We start from the raw sequence: 19,182 nt of genomic DNA, 5'->3' as shown, positions 1-19,182 counted from the left end.
AGCTGATAAAGAAACCTTTAAAAAATTATATAAATGAATGAAATATAGATAAACTGTGAGATAAATATCATTACAGCATGTATATTAAATCCCTCCTGTCTCCTCTGTTGGTTTGTGAAGTGATTGACATTTTGTAGCTAGTTTAAAATTATTAAAAATTATAGACCCCAGCTATCGGCTCCTGTCTGAAATTACACTCATCCTGGAAAGACGAAGTCTACATACTCTGTTCAGTTGGTCCTAAGAAGCCGGCTGTATTTAACAAGGACACTGGGTATAGAACCAAAGATGTTCCATTTCAACACAATCCCAATGACGATGCCCAACTTGCCTTTGTTCTTCAAACCTGTTCTAGATATATGTGAGATACTACATCTATGTACATGTTCTTCAGATAGTCAGCACCTCGGTTATATCTCCTTTGGTCTCTTATGGCTAATCGTGGCTTTAGACACTGGTAGACACGTTCTTATGAGAGAAGCTGTCCTTAATTCTCTTTTAACTACTCATTTGCCACCATTGTGCTTCCTGACACCACCACTTCTGCTACACCACCTCCTCACCGAACACTACTTTTTCTTTTCTACTGCCTGTATCACTTAATTATCTTAACTGGTATGTCTATCCTTACCAACTTCATCATCACCTTTATAATATATAATAAATTATATATATATATGTGTGTGTGTATATATATATATATATATATATATACATCTCACAGTATAATCACCTCCATATCCTCTGACCCTGTCGCCACAATAGCCACCACCACCTGCATCACTATATCGTCTTTCCAACATTTCCTATCATTTCCTCCACTTCTCTCCATAACCCATAGTAGTCATGCAAGTGTATTTATCCAGGTTGTTGGCGGTCGGTGGGTAATTTACTTTATTCGGGAGTCTCCGCAGGGGTTTGGTGAGGGCAAGATAGAAGCAGGAAGAGCAATGATAAGTCGTTGTCAGAAAGCATTTGCAGGATTTTAGCCTCTTCCAAAGGAGCAACAGCAAGAGCACATCTTTTTCTTAAAATCATGGTAGTGGAGAGGGTGCTAAAAGACAGAAGAGGTGATTATGTACTGCATATGTCAGAACTGACAGGGGGGGTCAATATTCAGGCTGTGCAGAATGTGCCAAGCGCCATCTGTTCTCAGCCAAAATGAGTGGGTTTTCACAGGAAAGATGAGCGCAGGCAGTTTGCTTTCAGATGGTCTGGGTAGCATATTTGCTTTGACAATCACATTCGTCTAGGCTTGGTTTTCTTGTAGTCATCTACTTCTGGCTAATGGAGGGTGGACGTCCCAGGGATGACTCTTTACAGATAATTTAGCAACCCAAGAAATGTATTAGTAATATTGCAGCAGAACTCTGGAAAGGCTAGCTCTCCTTCCTCCATTCAGGCACTGGCAAAAAGACCCTCTTACATAAACTCAGAGGTTGCCTCTGTATTCTCTTGGCAGGAGGTGTTCTTCTAGACTAAATGGTTGTGAGTTACAATGTGGGAGTGAAGGACTGAGCCCAAATTCTCTGGAAGAGCAGCTAGTGCTCTTAACCACTGAGACATCGCTCCATCCACCTGTTCTCCCTCTTTCATATCCTATAAAATACATATTCTGTAAGCATCAACCATTTACCTCTCAAAGGCACTCCAGCAGGATCCAGTGGTTAATCACATGGTAACCCACCTGATGCCAATCACTTACTGAATGACTGCCCTCACTTCTCTTCTGCCCGTTTTCATTGCTGTTATCTCTATTTTATCCCTAAAATAGGTTTTAACTACCTTTCCCCAATTTTGTGTCACTGTCCCATTAGCAAGTTGACGCTTGTGCTGACATTAGAGGAAGAGAAGATGATGCATAGTCTCTGTCCATCAGACAGGGGACAGGCTCTGGGCTTAGGGCTTTGTCTCTTCTATGTTGACTCATTAAACTGTCTTAAAACTGCAAACTTGGTATTGCTAGTCCCCTTTTGCTAATGCAAACATTAACTTTATCTGAACAAGACATCTCAGCTAGTACACAATAAGGGGTGATTCAAACACATGGCTCTAGAAGTGTTTGAAAATGCATTCCCGGGTTGTGCCTTTGTCACTTCAGCAAGCCAGGAAATTCCAAAAGACACTGTACTCCTCGAGCAGCAAGAAAGACAGAATGATGGATTCTCAGGAGATCCTTAAGACCCTCCATTTTATTCACTTGCTGTAAAAATCACTAAGCTTTATTATGATCTGGGTCCTGTTGCAAATATTGTGAATATAACAATAAGGGAGGCACGCATTTAGGAAAAAATTATTTCTTCATTGAAGTAGTTCCATACCTTCAGATAGAGACTGTAAGAAAGGATTGGGTGGGATGGATGAATAGACGGCTCCACTCCCCTGTGGTGGGTTCTATGCTGCCTCCCAGAATTCCTCAGCTGGATCACTCTCTAGTTGTTCATGTGGTAGCTTACATGATATGGATCTCTTTCTTTATTGGCTGCTGTTTCTTCATCTCTTTTCCACAACCCCACTCAAATAAACTGCCTGCCTTATACCTACCTGGGGCATTCCAGTCTAGGGAAATTCCAACTAAGAAAATCGCTTTCTGCAATGTGTACCTCTCCCATGCGTTTCTCTAGACCCTGCTTTGGGAAAATGTGCTATCTTCCACCCACTTCATATTCTGAGTCCATCCTTCTTCTATAAAATGTATCCATGGCGCTTAAACCCTGGCTTCCCTCAGTAGAGAGCAAAACACCACGTGTCAACTTGTAAGAAGTGCATTGCGTTCTTGAGGGAACTCCAGTCTTACATACCTCCACCCGCGTGTGTCACGTTTTTTTCCCCACAAGCAAACAAACGAAAATTGTTTTGCAGAAGACATTGTGTTCCCTACTACCCAGTAGTAGGTTGTGAATGAAATACTAAGCCGCATAAAACTTCTCTAAGCCCCATTCTCATGTGTTGAAGCGATATAACTACAATAAATAATACCCTTGCCCCCCCTATTTCATGGGGTAGGTAGGAAGATCTAAAGGCATAAGAACCATGAAAATGCCTTGTAAAGCTATGTGCCACCAGGTAGACACAGCGACACTCCTGCATATTCTGTTGCTATACAATCAACAACACTGGGGTAGAACCAGGTCCTTCTGGTCACTTCTAATCAAAGAATCTACTCGTCATTGATATGGGCATGATGTTTGCCCAAGATTTCATTTAGCTCTACATGAGTTAGTTTTATATCTAAGATGTTCCATGGCCTCATCAGGTCTACCAGAACAACCCATGAATTTCCACTATCCTAATGATAGTCAGTTTGCTACATTTTCACCAATAAAGCTTAGTCAGTCTCTGACTTTCACCCAAATAGCATTAAAGTAAAATACTGCTTTTTCCATCATTCATGGCCAAAAACCAGGAGCAATTTATTATGCTGCTGTGAGACACAAATGGTGCCACACCATATAGTTGTTTCCACATACAGCCTAGAATCCTTTCTTTTGCCAATACTATAAATGATACAGGAAACCTGTTCTGAGGCAACATGATCTGAGGAATATAGCCGAGGCTAAGAATTCTTAGCAATTGCTATGTAATAAATTGTACCTTAAAAATAAGAAATAATTTACTTAGCTCTCAGTTCTCTGATGTGGTATTTAGGTTACGCCTAGCAGAGAATTCAAATGTTGCCTGGTGTGTCACTGTGCCCACTGTGGACCCACTGGGCAGCAGTTGACCATCTATTGCTGAGGCTTCCTCTGCTTCCATGTGGCCTTTCCTTCTATGAACCATTTAGAGTTTGCTGAGATCCTCTTGAGACCCAGACTTCTCACGTCCAGGGCACTCTCATACCAGTCCACAGCCAAGAGATGAGACAATAGATTCAGCCTCTTGGGGAAGCTTCCCAAAGGTTGTATATGCTGTGTGCTAAATTGAAAGGCTACTTTCACAATTACTCTGACATCCTCAGAGTCCGTAGTGGTTTCTTTCTCTCCCCTATGTCCTTAGAGTCTAGTAAAAAAGAAAGGTTACAGATGAGTCGTCTTCATCTTGGAGCACATCCTGCGGAGATTCTCCAAGGCAACCCAAGCAGGATTTGAAGATCAGAAGTAGGGTGCCAGTAGAGCCGGAGGTGGTGCTGACAGATTGTGGCAGCCTGTTGATGAAACTGACCTTAATCCTGAAATGTCAAAACTAATCCTACTTCTCCAAAGCAGGAGGACTGCAGCCACTACCCTTAACCCCTAAATACCCAGAGCTTGGAAGAAAGCATTTTAAAACCCACAATGGGATTGGATCCTCAGCCAGCATTTGATAAATACCCTTTGTCTGAAACGTCTGTGCCTTCCTTCCCCATCTTTATTTGTTGCTATTTGTGCAGATTTACACTAGATTTTAATTTTTTTGTGGGAGTCTTTATTTTGCCTTTCTTACCAACCTTTTACGTTCAAAAATATACTGTTCTCTTTGCTAACGGGGCAAACAAGACTGATTAGTCAAGAATGAAAAAGAAATTATGTGTGTCAGAGACAGCTTAAGTATACACAAGATGTTTCCTGGGTGTCTGGAGGCGTGGGGTGTAGGAGGTGACTGCTGTCTTGCATGGCTTCGGCTTGCTTCTTAAAGGACTGGCTTGCCTCTTAAAGGAACCATGACAATTGCCAGTTTAGAAAGGATGAAGCAAGTGTTCATGGCATGTAATTTTAAACTACAAGAGGCTGTGGAGATAGAAAACCCTAGAAACCTTAATCTGTGCACTCATTTGTTATTAAAGGCAAAACTTCAAACTAGGTCAAATACCTTTTCCAAGAAGTTTTAGATTTTATACCTGCACCAAATCTCTCTCTCTCTCTCTCTCTCTCTCTCTCTCTCTCTCTCTCTCTCTCTCTCTCTCTCTCTTCTTTTTTTTGTTTTTCGAGACAGGGTTTCTCTGCAGCTTTTAGAGCCTGTCCTGGAGCTAGCTCTTGTAGACCAGGCTGGTCTTGAACTCACAGAGATCCGCCTGCCTCTGCCTCCCGAGTGCTGGGATTAAAGGCGTGTGCCACCACCACCCAGCTCTCTCTCTTCTTTTAATGACCACAGCCTATTTGAAATTCTACTCTCTAAACTTTTGTTTAAGCACCCTAAGTGTAAGTAGTCTGCTCTGCTTACTTAGTAGTAGACTAATTAGTGATTCTTAGATGGATATGATACCTCAGCCAACTATCTTAGCCTCATTTTATTCCAGAGCAATGATTTAAAACCAAGACAAAACTTCAAAGTGCCTTAAAAATGCTTTTCCTAAGTTAGAGAATAGCATTCCTCCGAAAATGAAGACTCAATGAAGAAGTGCATCTGGGAGTGTGGATCCAGAGGGCAAGAAAGGGGGATGGGAGAGACAAAAGATGTCTTGGAAAGTGATGCTGAAAGTGCATTATGCGGCTGAACCAGTGTCACTAGGGACCTGGCATTTGAGCCTAAGGGAAAGCAGAGAAGCAGGTGGAATGCAGATCGAGGCTCCTTCCCTAGGGAAAGACATGGAGGTGCACTTGCTTTGGCCATGGATTGTCATGGGTGGCATTGATACCTTCTGCCTATGTTGCACACTTGAAAGCTCAAAGGGGTTCTGTATGAACAGGACCAACAAGTTAGGCGAAGTTCGGGTACGAAGGGTCCATTGATTCTTCTGCAAGGCTGATGAGGGCTGCTTGAAACTGATTGCCAGCCCTATGGCTGGTATAGAAACCAGATCAAGAGAGTTTGAAGATACACATAAGGACCATTGACTGGGAGAAAAACATGAAGGAACCATCAAGGCAGCAAGGTCCCCCAGATGTCGTTAGTGGATTAAGATATGGATGATCACAGAAAAGCAGAAGGAGAGGCATTTGATTGTGCTTTGCTTGAATTATGAAAGGTCAAGAGGCTAGAGAACATATATAAAGTGGAAGAGAAGAAAGAGATGGACAGAGGCCAAGGTCAAACAATCGTGGTAGAAGATAGCACACGGGGACTGGGCACAGTGAGTGCACATGGAAAATGCAAAGTCTAAGCAAGCATGGTCAAGAAATAAAAGAAGTCTGATAGATTTATTACCTGGCACAGGTAGGCAGGACAGGCAGTTATTTATAAAACAGACATGTGGGGCTTTTTTTTTTTACGTAGCAGGCAAACACATTCTGAACATGCATTATGAAGAAATACTTTCCTGAGCATGCTCAGTCTGTATTCATAATTCATAATAAAAATGGTAGGCACATTTGGGAGCCTGTACAGGTCAAAGGCATGGAGCATATGGTTGAAAGGTCAGAATGGTTGGCTTGAGTCATAAAGCTTTGACTGAAAAAGAAGAGGGAAAAGGAAGGACACTTAGAAGGTGTGTTTTAGCACACAGCATAGATAAAACTGATTTAACTAGTTGAGAAAGCCCAAGAAAGAAGGCTGCGGGTGGAGCTCAATGGCAGCATGCATAGGGTCCTGTGTTCATTCTTAACACTATCAGAATGTTTTTAAAGCAGGGGTAGAGTTATACAAGAGAGACATATGAAAAGGGACCTTTACATAACAATAGAGAAGGATTGGAAGACAGGAACTGCTTTGCAACTCAGCTTATCATTATGACTACTAGCCTATTTCTAGTTTGTCTTCCCAAAATAAACTGTTCCTGTGTCCATTCTCTTTCTTCCTTTTTCTCTGAGTCATCACCAAGGTGACCTTGACTATAGTCTTGCACCACACTGCTCTTATCTTGAGTCTCTCTGTTATGACACTTCTTCAAAATAAATAGCTCTCCAATTACATATGCATCTAACCAAAATATCTCACTTGTTCACATTCTTACAACTCCACACTTGCCCTTCAAATGTCTAGTTCTCAATAAGTCCAGTTGCCCAATGCACCAAGAGCACCAGGGCAAGACACTAACCCCTCTTATAAAAGATCATCTTCAATTTCTGAACTCAGACCTGGAGTGAAAAACCTGAACTCTAAATCAATAGTTCCCTGTCTGACCCCTTTTGTGCCAGGGTTCTGGAGAACACCAGGAACATCATGGACGATTGACGTTAAAAATATATGGACTGTTAGAGTGTGGTAGTACACGGCTGTTATCTTAGTAGTCCAGAGACTGAGAAGAAAATGGGAAATTCAAGGACTGCGTAGGTTATACCTTTCTCAAAACAATGAAGCGTACTGATGCTCTGATGTCCAGCAGAAGCAGTATATATCGGCACAGTCACTTCAGTAAACTAGCAAGGTCCAGTAAAGCTAAACATGTTTATACCCAGTGACTCGGCAATGTCATTTGCATCTACCTACTAGAAATACATATTTTTATTCACCAAGAGACATATATTAGAATAGCCATAGAAAAAAAGAATGTTCATAGCAGAGTCTGTAGAGATGGCTGTGAGTAAGAGCATTTGCTGAGCAAACACAAAGACCTGAGTCCAAATCCCCAGCACCCATATAAAAGCCAGGCAAGGCCTCTCATGCCTTGAACCTCAGCGTTGAGGGTTGGATGCAAGTGGATCCTGGGATCTTGCTGGTTAGTACCTAGCTGAAATGCAGCTTCAGGTTCAGTGAGAGACCCTGTCTTAAGGGAATATAGCAGGACACCTGATATCCTTCTCTGGCCTCACCCAGACACATATGTATCATATGCACAAATAATGTGTCCATCACAATAGCCACAGTAAAATTCCAGTGCTCATCAGCAAGAGAATGAGAAACAAATCACAGCTGATTAAACATGGAACACAAACAGCAATGAGAGTGAGTAAACTCCCAGCATGCTGAAGCAGCATGCATAACTATTGCCAACATGGTATAGAATAGAAGAAGACAAATACAGGAGAACATATTGCTTGAATTTCAAAAACAGAATAAACAAACCCATGGTATTGGAAGTCAAAACAGTGGTTTCTCTTTGGGGATGGTTAGTGACCAAAGAATGTTAGAGGAAAGGTTCTAGGATGCTGATCCTATCCTGTGTTTGCCATGAGTCCCAGGTGCACAAGGGTATTCAGTGAAGGACATCTTGCTGAGCCCTCCAATATAGATTATTCTCACCTTTCTGTCTGGATGTGTTACTTCAGTCATAAGCTTATTAAATAGTTATTAAAGTGATAACAAAGTATATTCCCAGATATTGTCAGGCTTTGTCATTTCAAATACAAGGGACCTGTCCTCTGCCACCTTTTCCTTTCTGTTCTGTTCCATAGTGGTTTATCCACACAAACAAAAATATTCCACAAGGGGTGTTCCATTTCAAAGTGGAAACTGTGCATTGGGGTGAAACAGCGTCACAGTCTGCAATTGTCCAGTTCAAAGTATTTCCATTTCCTATTTCTCTAGTTTTAAAACCTCTCTCTCAACTATCTTCTTGGCATGACTGAATAATATGAAGGTAATATGAAGTGCATTTAACAGCAGGAGCTATTTGTAAAGGTGTGTGTCAGGTTAAGGAATCAGCAAGGGGGTAAGTTCCCTGAGCTATCCACCATGATAGAAGCTCCTTCTCATCCCTAGTCCCAGAAAAGCAAGGTAGAGAGAAAGTCCTATGAACTGGAACCTGGGAAAGGTAGTTATACTCACAGAGAGGACCACCTGCACCAGCCCAGGGCACTACCTTGAGTCAAAAAAAAAAATTCAGCAAGAACAGGGTAGAGAAGAAGGAGTAAATGCTCTAGCAACTCTCCTTCCCACGGACGATCCCGGACCTTTCTGATGGTTCTCACCTATGGAATGCACCAGAATCTGAAGAAAGGAAGTCCATGCTAACATTTACCAAAGTTGGCACTGCCAACCGAGGACAAGGTGAAGAAGGGTTGAATGCATGTCTGAAGCAATGAAGCGTAGCACCTACCGTGCTCCCTCCACATTCGGCATCTTTCTCTGACCACACTGATTACTGAGACTCCCATAACTGTAAGAAAGAAGAGCACAAGAGAGTCCTCAGCCAAAGAGGAATTGGAATTAGAGGCTTATGGCAATGAAAGATTCTCCTCTTTCCTGTGTTCATTATGGGCTATATGGTAGCCCCACTAATGATTTATAATCACGTTGTGTTCACTCCTCCGCGGTGCTTATTGCAGAGAACCAACAGTCTTCTCTACCCTACCTTTAGCATCAGCTATTTGGGTTCTGCTCTCAGTCTCAAGACATTTTCTAGTTAAATTTTCTATGGAAATAAAAACTCACAGTTTCATCATATATCCACAGCAAGCTGAGCAGTCTATGTTTGCCCTAGCTACCGACTGTCAAGTATTCACCTTTGGTCCAATGAACTATTGCTAAAGAGTAAGGTCGTATGACACATGATATGGTCACCCGAGCAACAGAATATATGTTCAAGAAGGTAGGTACATGTTACTGATATATATTCACCTTAAATATAAAGTCACCTGGATATTTTTATTTTAATTTGGAATTTCTCAAAGCAGAGCCTGAGATTTGGATGTAGATTTGGTACCTATCTTGGGAGGTAACTCCAAAAGTGAAAAAGGGAAAAAACAATAGAAGGCAAGATAAGTATTGTCACCATTCTAGGTGATGGAGCTTAAACCCCCCTCCGACTGCTGACACATTTGCAGATTGTCCTAAAAATTGTTCACCTGGGAAATGGTAGGCAAGAACATTTATTCATCAGCTCTCATATCCCTGCCTGTGTAAAAGATTGTCCAAGAATATTAATTCCCCTACACTGCCAAGCTTGTATGCCCAAAGCTAAACAAGCACCTTTCCCTGCCCATGGCATTGGAGAAGCTCCAAGACAGAGAAGAAGCCCAAGGCACCCAATACCAGCAAGTTTCTGCTAGCTTGAAGTGAGTTAGCAACTGCTAAGAACTGCCTACCTACCCACAGCTCAAGTCAGACCTAAGGCCAAGAGACCTTGGATAGTTCTACACCAAGCTTTTCCTGGCAACCAAATTCAGGCAATTCAAGCACTCCCTTTTAAAGGTGGAACCTGGACTAGGCGTGTAGTTCAATAGGCTAATGCTTTCTCATCATGCATAGGGCTATGGATTTGATTCCTAGCACCACAAACAAGAAATAAACACAATGTAAATCCCAATTCTCTTTCCTCTAAGTGTGGTGTGGTCTTGGTGTCAAACTTCCAGTTATTGCCTCTTCTTGCTGAATCATCATTTTTTAAAACCCACTCTATCGTTCATTCCTCCTGACCAGGGATAAAATCCTTGGAACTTATGTAACCATTGAGTAGAAAGTGAATAAACAAAAAATGTTAAAGCCTCAGCTACTGTAGCCTCTTTGGAATATTTGATATAATTAACCTCTAACTTCAAAGTATTTCCTGCCTTGTGAGAGTCGTCTTCTCTCTGACTGCTTCTTCTCAGTCTTGGGATTCTCTTTGTTTACTCCTCATTTAGCTGTTGGTATGCCCCTAAATGATTAAATTCAGGCAGCTTCTCTAATGCAGTACATATAAACCCAGGCTTCGGGTATTTCAGCTACTGCTTTTACGCAGAAGAATCTTAGAACTAGGCATGCAGGGTAGGTTTCCCTTCTGAGGGCAAACCACACCTCTGCCTGCCCACTACAATTCCTCCAGATCACCCGCAGGCACTTGGAAGTCATCAAGTGAAGCGCTCATCACCACCCCCTTGCAAACTTCTCAGCCTTGGGACTGAAGCCAGATACCACCTCCTCATTCCATCAGCCTCCAAGTCTTGTCAGCACCAGCTCTGAATATCTCTCCTCTGCTTCCTCCTCTATCCTTGGCCATATCTGGAAGGCTACAGACTCAGGACAAGCCTCCTTGGTTCCTCCCTGATCCAGTCCCAGTCTCCTCACCATAAGCATAAAACCTTAACCTGCTCATGAAATGTTTCCTCAGTCCTTCAAAGGTTTTCTTCAAGATAAAGTACAAACTTCAATTGAAGCAGACTCAGTCCTTGATAAAATGGTTGGTGACTAGGCCTGAATTAGCTTGTTTTGGGGTTTTGATTTTTTTTTCACAGTACTGTGGAAAAATATCTTACAAAAGCAAAGGAAGGAAGGAAGGAAGGAAGGAAGGAAGGAAGGAAGGAAGGGAGGGAGGGAGGGAGGGAGGGAGGGAGGGAGGGAGGGAGGGAGGGAGGAAGGAAGGAAGGAAGGAAGGTTAGGTGTATTTGGGTCTGCCATTTGAGGGTCCAGTCTATCATGGAGGAAATATGTGGTGCTGAGATTGTCTCTAGCTATGACAGCAGGTGCTGAGACAATAGGTCACATTGTGTATAAAGTCAGGAACAAGGGAGGTGAATGCTGCTGGTGTGCTGGTCCACTGCTTTCTCCTTTAAATTTTCTAATTCTTAGAAAATATACCCAAGCCCTTCCCCCATCTCCTCCACCTCCCTAACTACGACACGGAATGATGCCACTCAAATTCAGAGTGAGTCTGGGTCTTCAAATAAACCTCTCTGCAGACACCTGCACAAATACATTGAGAGGTGTGTCTCCTAAGTGATTAAACCCTACCAAGTTCATCATCAAAGGTAGGCAACATAGATCCACCTCCATCAACTTGACACCCAAACATACTACTTCTACATCATAACATTTCACCTCTGCTCCCCAGTGTCTCATGTTTACTTCATGACACAAACTGTATTTATCCCATCTCTAAAGATGCTAAAGTCATAACAGTGCAATACTATATAAAAGTCCAAAGTCTTTTGTGAAACTCAAGATAACCTATTAATGGTAAATTCCTATAAAATCAAGCTTTCACGTTCCATATTTTCAAGACATAACAGAACAAAGTAAACATCTCCATTCCAAAATGGAGGAACAGAGGCGGAACAAGGAACACTCAAACTAAAGTAAGACAAATTCGGGAGGACAAACGTCAAATCTTACAGCTCCGTGTCCAGTATTTAGAGCTGATGATAGGATCGGCCAAACTGAATAGCCTGGAGCATCTCCATCCCTCTAACTTCGCCACTTATAGCACATGAGACCTCTCTTGGCCTAGCTCCAGCCCATGACAGCAGTTTTTCTTGGGGATATCCAACATTGCTGGCATCTCCAGTACCTTCAAGTCCCATTGCAAGGCTTTGCCTTCTCGGATTCATGCAATGGGCTCTTGGGGCCTCCTTGCAGGGAATCAGACTCCACATATTTCCTGATCTCAGTGCTTATCTGAACTCCTGATGCAAGCCTACATGACCCCAGGACCCTTGCATTTCACATACCCACAAACCCAAACTCTGGACAGAGCTGCCATTTTCTGCTTCTAGTTTGAGATGTGACCTGGTGTCCTTGGTCCACAGTTGCAGTAATAACTGAGTACCTTCAAGGCTGACCCTAGGGAACCATTTCTCTAGGCAGCCATGCTGTAGGGGGAGACCACTGAGGTAGCATTCTGAATTTAGGCTTTCTCCTTTGAAACGAACATGTATTTTTATAAGTTAGTGCAAAACCACTCACTTCAAGACTGAGAAGACAGAAAGGAAGAAACTAGGGTCCCATATTCCTGTTTGTGAAACTCGTGGAAGTGGGACCAGGATCTATCCCCTGGTACATGTGTTGACTTTTTGGAGCCCATTCCATATGGTAAGATGCCTTGCTCAGCCTCCATGCAGGGGGAGGGGCTTGGTCCTGCCTCAACAGCCTATGCCAGGCTTCGGTGACTCCCCCAAAGAAGGCCTTACCCTTTCTGAAGAGTATGCGAGGGATGGGTTGGGAGCAGGTGGGGGCGAAAGGAAGGAGATGAAGGAGGGGAAACTGTGGTTGGTATGTAAAATGAATAATATTTTTTAAAAAAAGATCCAAACTATAGCAACAATTAATTCTATCATTTTGTGAATAAATGACTTAACTCTCTCCTAAAACTCAGATTTTATAATTACACTATTACTGTTGCTTCATAAAGAGTACAAAATGTACCATTTTTGCCACATCTTGAAATCCCTCTACTTGGGATTTAAAAGAGAGAAAACAACAACAATTATCTACCTTCCTTATGTCTAAAAAGAAACAATCAGAATTTAGAGAAGAATCTAAAATTTGACTGTATATTTTGTCCAGGAATTATGTGCTGAGGTGCTTATTTGCAGGGGAAGAACTGGCTGAGGATGCTTTAAATCCATCCCTTTGACAGGAATCCAATCCCTCATGGTCAAATTCGATGCTCAGCTGTCTCCTGCTCAGGGGGAATAGATGACTAAAATACTAGTTATGACCCAAATATATTAAAATGTCATTTGGTTTGTACTCTAAAGTTTGGCCTTGAGACGTTAACAGCCTATAGCCCAACTGTGGTCTAGGCCAGCGGCAATAATGAGAAACATCATGTGGTGCCTAAAAATAACGAGAAAGGGGAGTAGAGCTTGAGGGTGTGAGTCAGTGTTGTTTGGGAGGCAGGAAAAGGAGAGCTGAGGAAGACAGGGGATATAAAAAGAGCCAGGATGGAAATAAACACTGCTTCTGGGGATAAGAAGCTACAGGCATCACCCCAGGCCTCAGGCCTCTGGAATCTCCAGAGCTGAGGGAAAAGGGTGATAGACAGTTGGGAAATCCTGCACTCACTTGACTCACCCAAAGAATTGTGTTGCCCACGGGGACCTAAGTCAATGATATGAAGCCTTGTGATCGACACTGGCCACCAATCCACAGCATCGACCTCCCTTTTAAGTCAGGAGACAGTCGCCATTTTTACCAGGCACTATGGCAAACAGTTGGAACATAAAGAAGGCACCCAGGAACCTAAAATTTTGAAAGGAGACTGATCTAGAAGTGGTCATGTATAAAAGAATGCATGATAAACACATCTACGACAATAACAGAGCACTTAGTTCAAGGACTTAAGGGAGACAAAGGTCAGCTCTCCTCAAACTGGGACCTAGAGGGGGTAGGAGGAGGAATATCAGAAGCTCCCAGTAAGAGGTGACATGTAAGCCACAAACATAGTAGCCATCTTGACAGCGTCCTGGGGATTTGGCAAGTGAGCCAGACAGTGCAACCATGTGAGTGTCCTACTACAGTGTGATACATTTCTAACTAGGTGCCTTACAGCCACAAACAGGCATTCTTTCAGTGTTCTAGAACCTAGAACTGGGAAGCCCGGATACTGGCAAAACCACACTCATGAAGGAAGCTCTCTGAGCTGCTTCCAGCTTTTGACAGCTGTTAGAATCCTAAGGTTTGTGGACACATCTCTTTAAGCCCGCCTAACTCTTCACATCGTCTTCTCTGCATGTCAGAGTCCCTGTCGAGGATTACAAAGACCTTTCTGACCACATAATAGGATCTTATTTAGAGCCCACATAATTTATTCCAGACAATCCCTCCATCTCAAAATAGTCATGACATCTTCAAAGACCCTCTTTTCCTATAATGTAACAGTTCCAGTGATTAGCTCTGGTGCCTTCAAGCAGTTCTTCCCCACCAACAATACGAACCTGAGACTTGAGTGGACATTTCGGTGCTCCCCCAAATTAAGAGGAGGAGAGAAGGAAGGGAAGCAGACATCAGAGCATGAAATAGATTTCAGACCAGGGACAAGAGAATTTGGACTCGCCCAGGAAAGCATCCTTGAAGGTTTGAAATGAGAGTGAAACAGCCAGATTTTCTTTCCTGGTAGTCATCCTAAGTTTAAATAAAGTAGGGTAAGAGATGGTCAGACTGAGGCAAAGGACTAAATCTTACAGCAATTGCCTTTATATGGTCAAAGTACAGGTCAGCAAGATGAGGTTCAAATACAGGGTCCCGAGTTCTAAGAGAAAGTTAATTACACACATACCAATGGGGGAGGATTTTAACAGCAAAACTGGTATTCAATGGAGAAACCAAACGCCTCATGTCTCCACTAAGCACAGCATTTATTTTCCCATACCCCACATGCTGTGACTTGTTCCTTCCAAAGTGCTTTTCACTACAGCTAGCATTCGGTAGAATCTCAACACAGGCTGACAGCTCACATGCTTCTGAGTATATGTGGGCTCTAGAGTTTACAAAGCACTGTACATACTCCAAGCATGGTTGACAGACTGGTAGCATCTTGTCATCTGAGAACTGAACTAGAAATGCTGAATCCCAGGTATGCTTAAGATCCGCTAAGTGAGAATGTCTGGCATGGCATCAGCAATCCGTGCTTTAACAAAATCTGAGGGCTATTCCATGAACATGAATATTTGAGAAACACTGGTACATATCATCTCCTTATTGAGATGTGGATTGATTGAAGACATTATAGCCAACATAAAATTACAGGCAAGAAATACAAAAGCAACTGAAACCAAACACTCATATACTTACAGACACATGCACACATGCATGCATGAATCCGTGTGTGTGTGTGTGTGTGTGTGTGTGTGTGTGTGTGTGAATGCTTACCCACAAACATGTCTCTGGCCTGTTTGCATGCTATAAAAGTACAAGGTAAGGCCTCTGCTGAGACTCTGACACCTACTCCAACACTAGCTAACTGGAACAAACTATCTCCTTCAGCCTCTGTTTCTTCTTCAATAAAATGGAAATGGCACCAGTACTAGTTAACACTAACTTTATAAATGATAAATCTACTCACTGGAAGTCTATGCCGTCTCATGGATAGGTAGATTTAAATCTGAAGACCTTCTGCTAAGCCTCCTTTAATTTAAACATTCTGTTCCTTGCTGCAATTTGTCTAGAAGTTAGGGAGATGTTGGTCCCTTCTTATCTCAAATAATGATAAAAATTATTGTGTCAAGGGCCCAACTAGGGATGTAGGGAGAAGTAGAAAAACTAATGTTTATCCTAGAGAGTACATCAGATTTTGATTACGGATTAAAATATTAAGTGTTAGCCTGGGAGGCAGTTAACTGTTGTTTGCGTTAAGCTGACCTCTCCTGAGATGCATGAGCTAACCCAGCTGTGTTCCAGGTGCCTCCTGTTCTCAGGTAGGAAAGCCTGGAACTTGTTCTTATCAACAGCAGACATTATACACCCCACGGGCAATGAACACCCCTTCCTACTCTCTGGTTCAGTTGTATCTACTGACCTTACATGGCAAACCACACAAAAAGGTTTCTGTCCTGCCAAGTCCTGCAGCCGTTCAGTCCCAAAGGAACACACGGAGGCTTACATTAATTATAACCTGGCTAGCCTATTAGCACAGGCTTCTTATTAACTAATTCTTACATCTTAAATTAGCCCATAATTCTTGTCTGTGTTAGCCACATGGCTTGGTACCTTTATCAGTGAGTTCTCATCTTGCTTCCTTCCTCTGTGTCTGGGTAACGACTGCAGACTGAGACTTTCCTCTTCCCAGAATTCTCCTGTTCTGGTCCCCCACCTACACTTCCTGCCTAGCTACTGGCCAATCAGCATTTTATTACAAGTGACAAATATTTACAGGGTACAATACCATTGTCTCACAGCAAAGAAGGACCAAAGTACAAAAAGACAGGCTTCCCCAAAGTTTGAAAGCACCTCAGTAAAAACCAAGGACCTGATGAGAGCACAACAGATGCCCATTAATCTATGAATGTTAAAAATAAGTGCCTATTACTGTCAACTAAGGAAGTCAAGTATTGAAATGATGAATCAATACTAGACGGTGCAATATTTTAGGGTCTAGGGTATGGAAAATGAAAGCTCTTCTGCTTTCTGGCCAGTTTTATGATGAAATCAGTTTTAGGACAACATGAGATAGACAACAATAATTTCGTTGTCTGTTAATTCCTCTCCTGTGCAATTATAGGAACTTCCAGGTAACTAGTTACATGGTTTCTGAGCATACTGCCTTCAGAAGATTTGAGGGTTTCTTAGAGAAGCAAACTGTCAATAGTCATATAAACCATCCAGCCACTGCCATCTTCACTCTGGGGCTTCTGATTTCTTTTTTGTATCATAATATAAATTTTGATTCCTTGATGGTATCAATATAATCTTATTTAGTGCAAAGCACAAGCATCTTCATGATTTCTAAAAAGGTAAATAGCAAGGAACAGGGTGTTTGCACAAGTGGAGCTTGTCTTCAGCTGTTGCCTGGCTCTTTTCACCACTGGAGTCTGGGGGGCTGTCTCTGGGATGATGCAGGAAGACTGCTTACTCAGTCACGGCAGATAAAAGTCATGGTCAGGCAATACCATTTGCTTCCTTCAAGGAAAAAGCCCCTTCCAAGTAACTTCCAAGCACTGAGAAATGTAATTTCCTAAGGGTCTCTAACTTAACTCAAGAAGTATGTCCTCCTCCATGTAATCTTGGAGCTGTTATGGGGGTGGTGCCGACAGCTGGACACCCTGCCTGTGCTTGGCGAATCGTGCAAATGGAAAGGTACCATCTGTGCCACTACTGCTGCTGATAGAAAGTAGCAGAGCAGAGCTGTGAGCTTCCAAATGTTCCATCTGGGTAGAACTGAATTCCTCCTTAAAATAAAAGAGGAAAAACATGTTTGACATATACCCTTCAGTGTGATCATCTCCACAACCCCTTCTTGCGTGTTACAGTACTCTCCCCATGGGAAGTATGGGAGTATGGCATGAATACCACAAGCTAGGAGCAAAGGTCAGGGAGAGTTGGCATTTTCGTTGGTCTAGCTGACTTATTCTTAATTTTCTAGTGAATTGAAGAGAAATTCTGTAAAAAAAAACAGTTTTTATATACAAAATTCTGTCTCACTCATCTGAGAAAAATTTTCTGATTAGATCACTAAATACTAAATAGACAGGCGACTTTCATTCCCACACTCAGAAAACATGAATTCGCAAGAATAGTCTGGTGCCGTATTTCTAAACTATAAAGACATGAAATTAATCTTATTTACTATGAACTATTTTGGTCCTAAAGAAAATTCTAAGTATAATAACAAGGGCAATTAGAATCACGACTTGAATTCAGAGTGGCTTGATTCTAAAGCATTAAAAGAATAAGAGGAAACAAGAATACTCATGGAGGATGCTAACATGCCTCTCTCGGAGTACAGTTAGGGATTTGAGATCTCTTGCTAACTTACCATGGCAACCTTATTACTTAATTTCTCAAGTGTTTGAAACTTTGCCATTCCATTCCTTTATGGGATGATGGAGGAGAGTTATCTGTCTATGTTTCTTTCATTGGTTAATTAATAAAGAAAACTGCCTTGGCCCTTTAAGAGAGGTGGAGTAGACAGAACAGAATTGTGGGAACAAGGAAGTAGAGTTGGGGAGACGCTTCAGGCAGTCGCCATAGGAGTCTCCATGCTGCTCCTCTCCGAGAGGTTAAGATCTCTCCTGGTAAGCCACACCTCGTGGTGCTACCCAGATTACTAAATATGGGTTAAAGCAAGATATGAGAATTAGCCAATAAGAGGCTGAAACTATGGGCCAGGCAGTGTTTTAAAAGAATACAGTTTCCGTGTAATTATTTTGGGTGTAAAGCTAGCCGGCGGCTGGGTGGCGGGAGCCAGCCCGCCTTTCCTTCTACAACAGCCCTGCCGCTTCACACTACAGATTGGCGCTCCAACGTGGTGACTAAATCCACGTAAAAACCTGAAAAAGCTTTAAATAAAGGAGAGAGAGAGTTTAACACAGCTTTTTGCTGTTTGCCTGGACGTGCCGTAGAGAGATTTCCTGTTTTGGCAATAGCGGCAGAGAAAAAGCTGAGTCATTTTAAAACGCAGCTTCCTGCACTGTGCCGCCAGTGCAAACTCTGGCTATAAAGCATTTCAGTGGCTTTTATGGACTGGATGTTTGTGTGCCCGCTGGGGATCAGAAAGAAAGTACTCTGAGACCATGCTCTGAGACAGGAGTGGCTCTGGCTCTGCTCCACCATGCTGAATTGTGCTGACCTCAGGCAGGAACTATCGTAATTACCATGATAACAGCGCAGTTAAGGTTTAGACTTGGCTGAAAACAGGCGGTACCATATTACCTCTACATGGCGCAACTTAAGTTTTTAAGAAGTGCTTAACCTTTTAAGAAGTGCTCCTGGATAGTAAAAAAATTACAGATTCACAATAGGAAAGATTCAGACATAGAAGGCCTTTAAATGGGTCACAATGTTGGATAAATGTACGTAGGCTTGAGAGCGAAAGAGAAGAAAAAATATAGAAAATAAAGTTAATGCTTTTAAAAAAAAAGGTAAAGCCTTTAAAGAGACAGAATAAAGTAAGTGATAGAGTAAAAATGAGCCACGTAAAAATGGAAAATTCACAGAGAGTCTGGATTATGTATTTTATTGTGTTTTCTTTGAAATTTTTGACTGTAAAGGAGCTAAGTACAGAGAGACATTTCATTATATGGGCTGCCAGGC

This window comes from Arvicola amphibius, chromosome 5 (genome assembly GCF_903992535.2).
Source record: "Arvicola amphibius chromosome 5, mArvAmp1.2, whole genome shotgun sequence".
Classification (NCBI taxonomy): Eukaryota; Metazoa; Chordata; class Mammalia; order Rodentia; family Cricetidae; genus Arvicola; species Arvicola amphibius.
The sequence above is the reverse complement of the archived record's forward strand: the minus strand, read 5'-3'. Positions refer to the sequence as shown.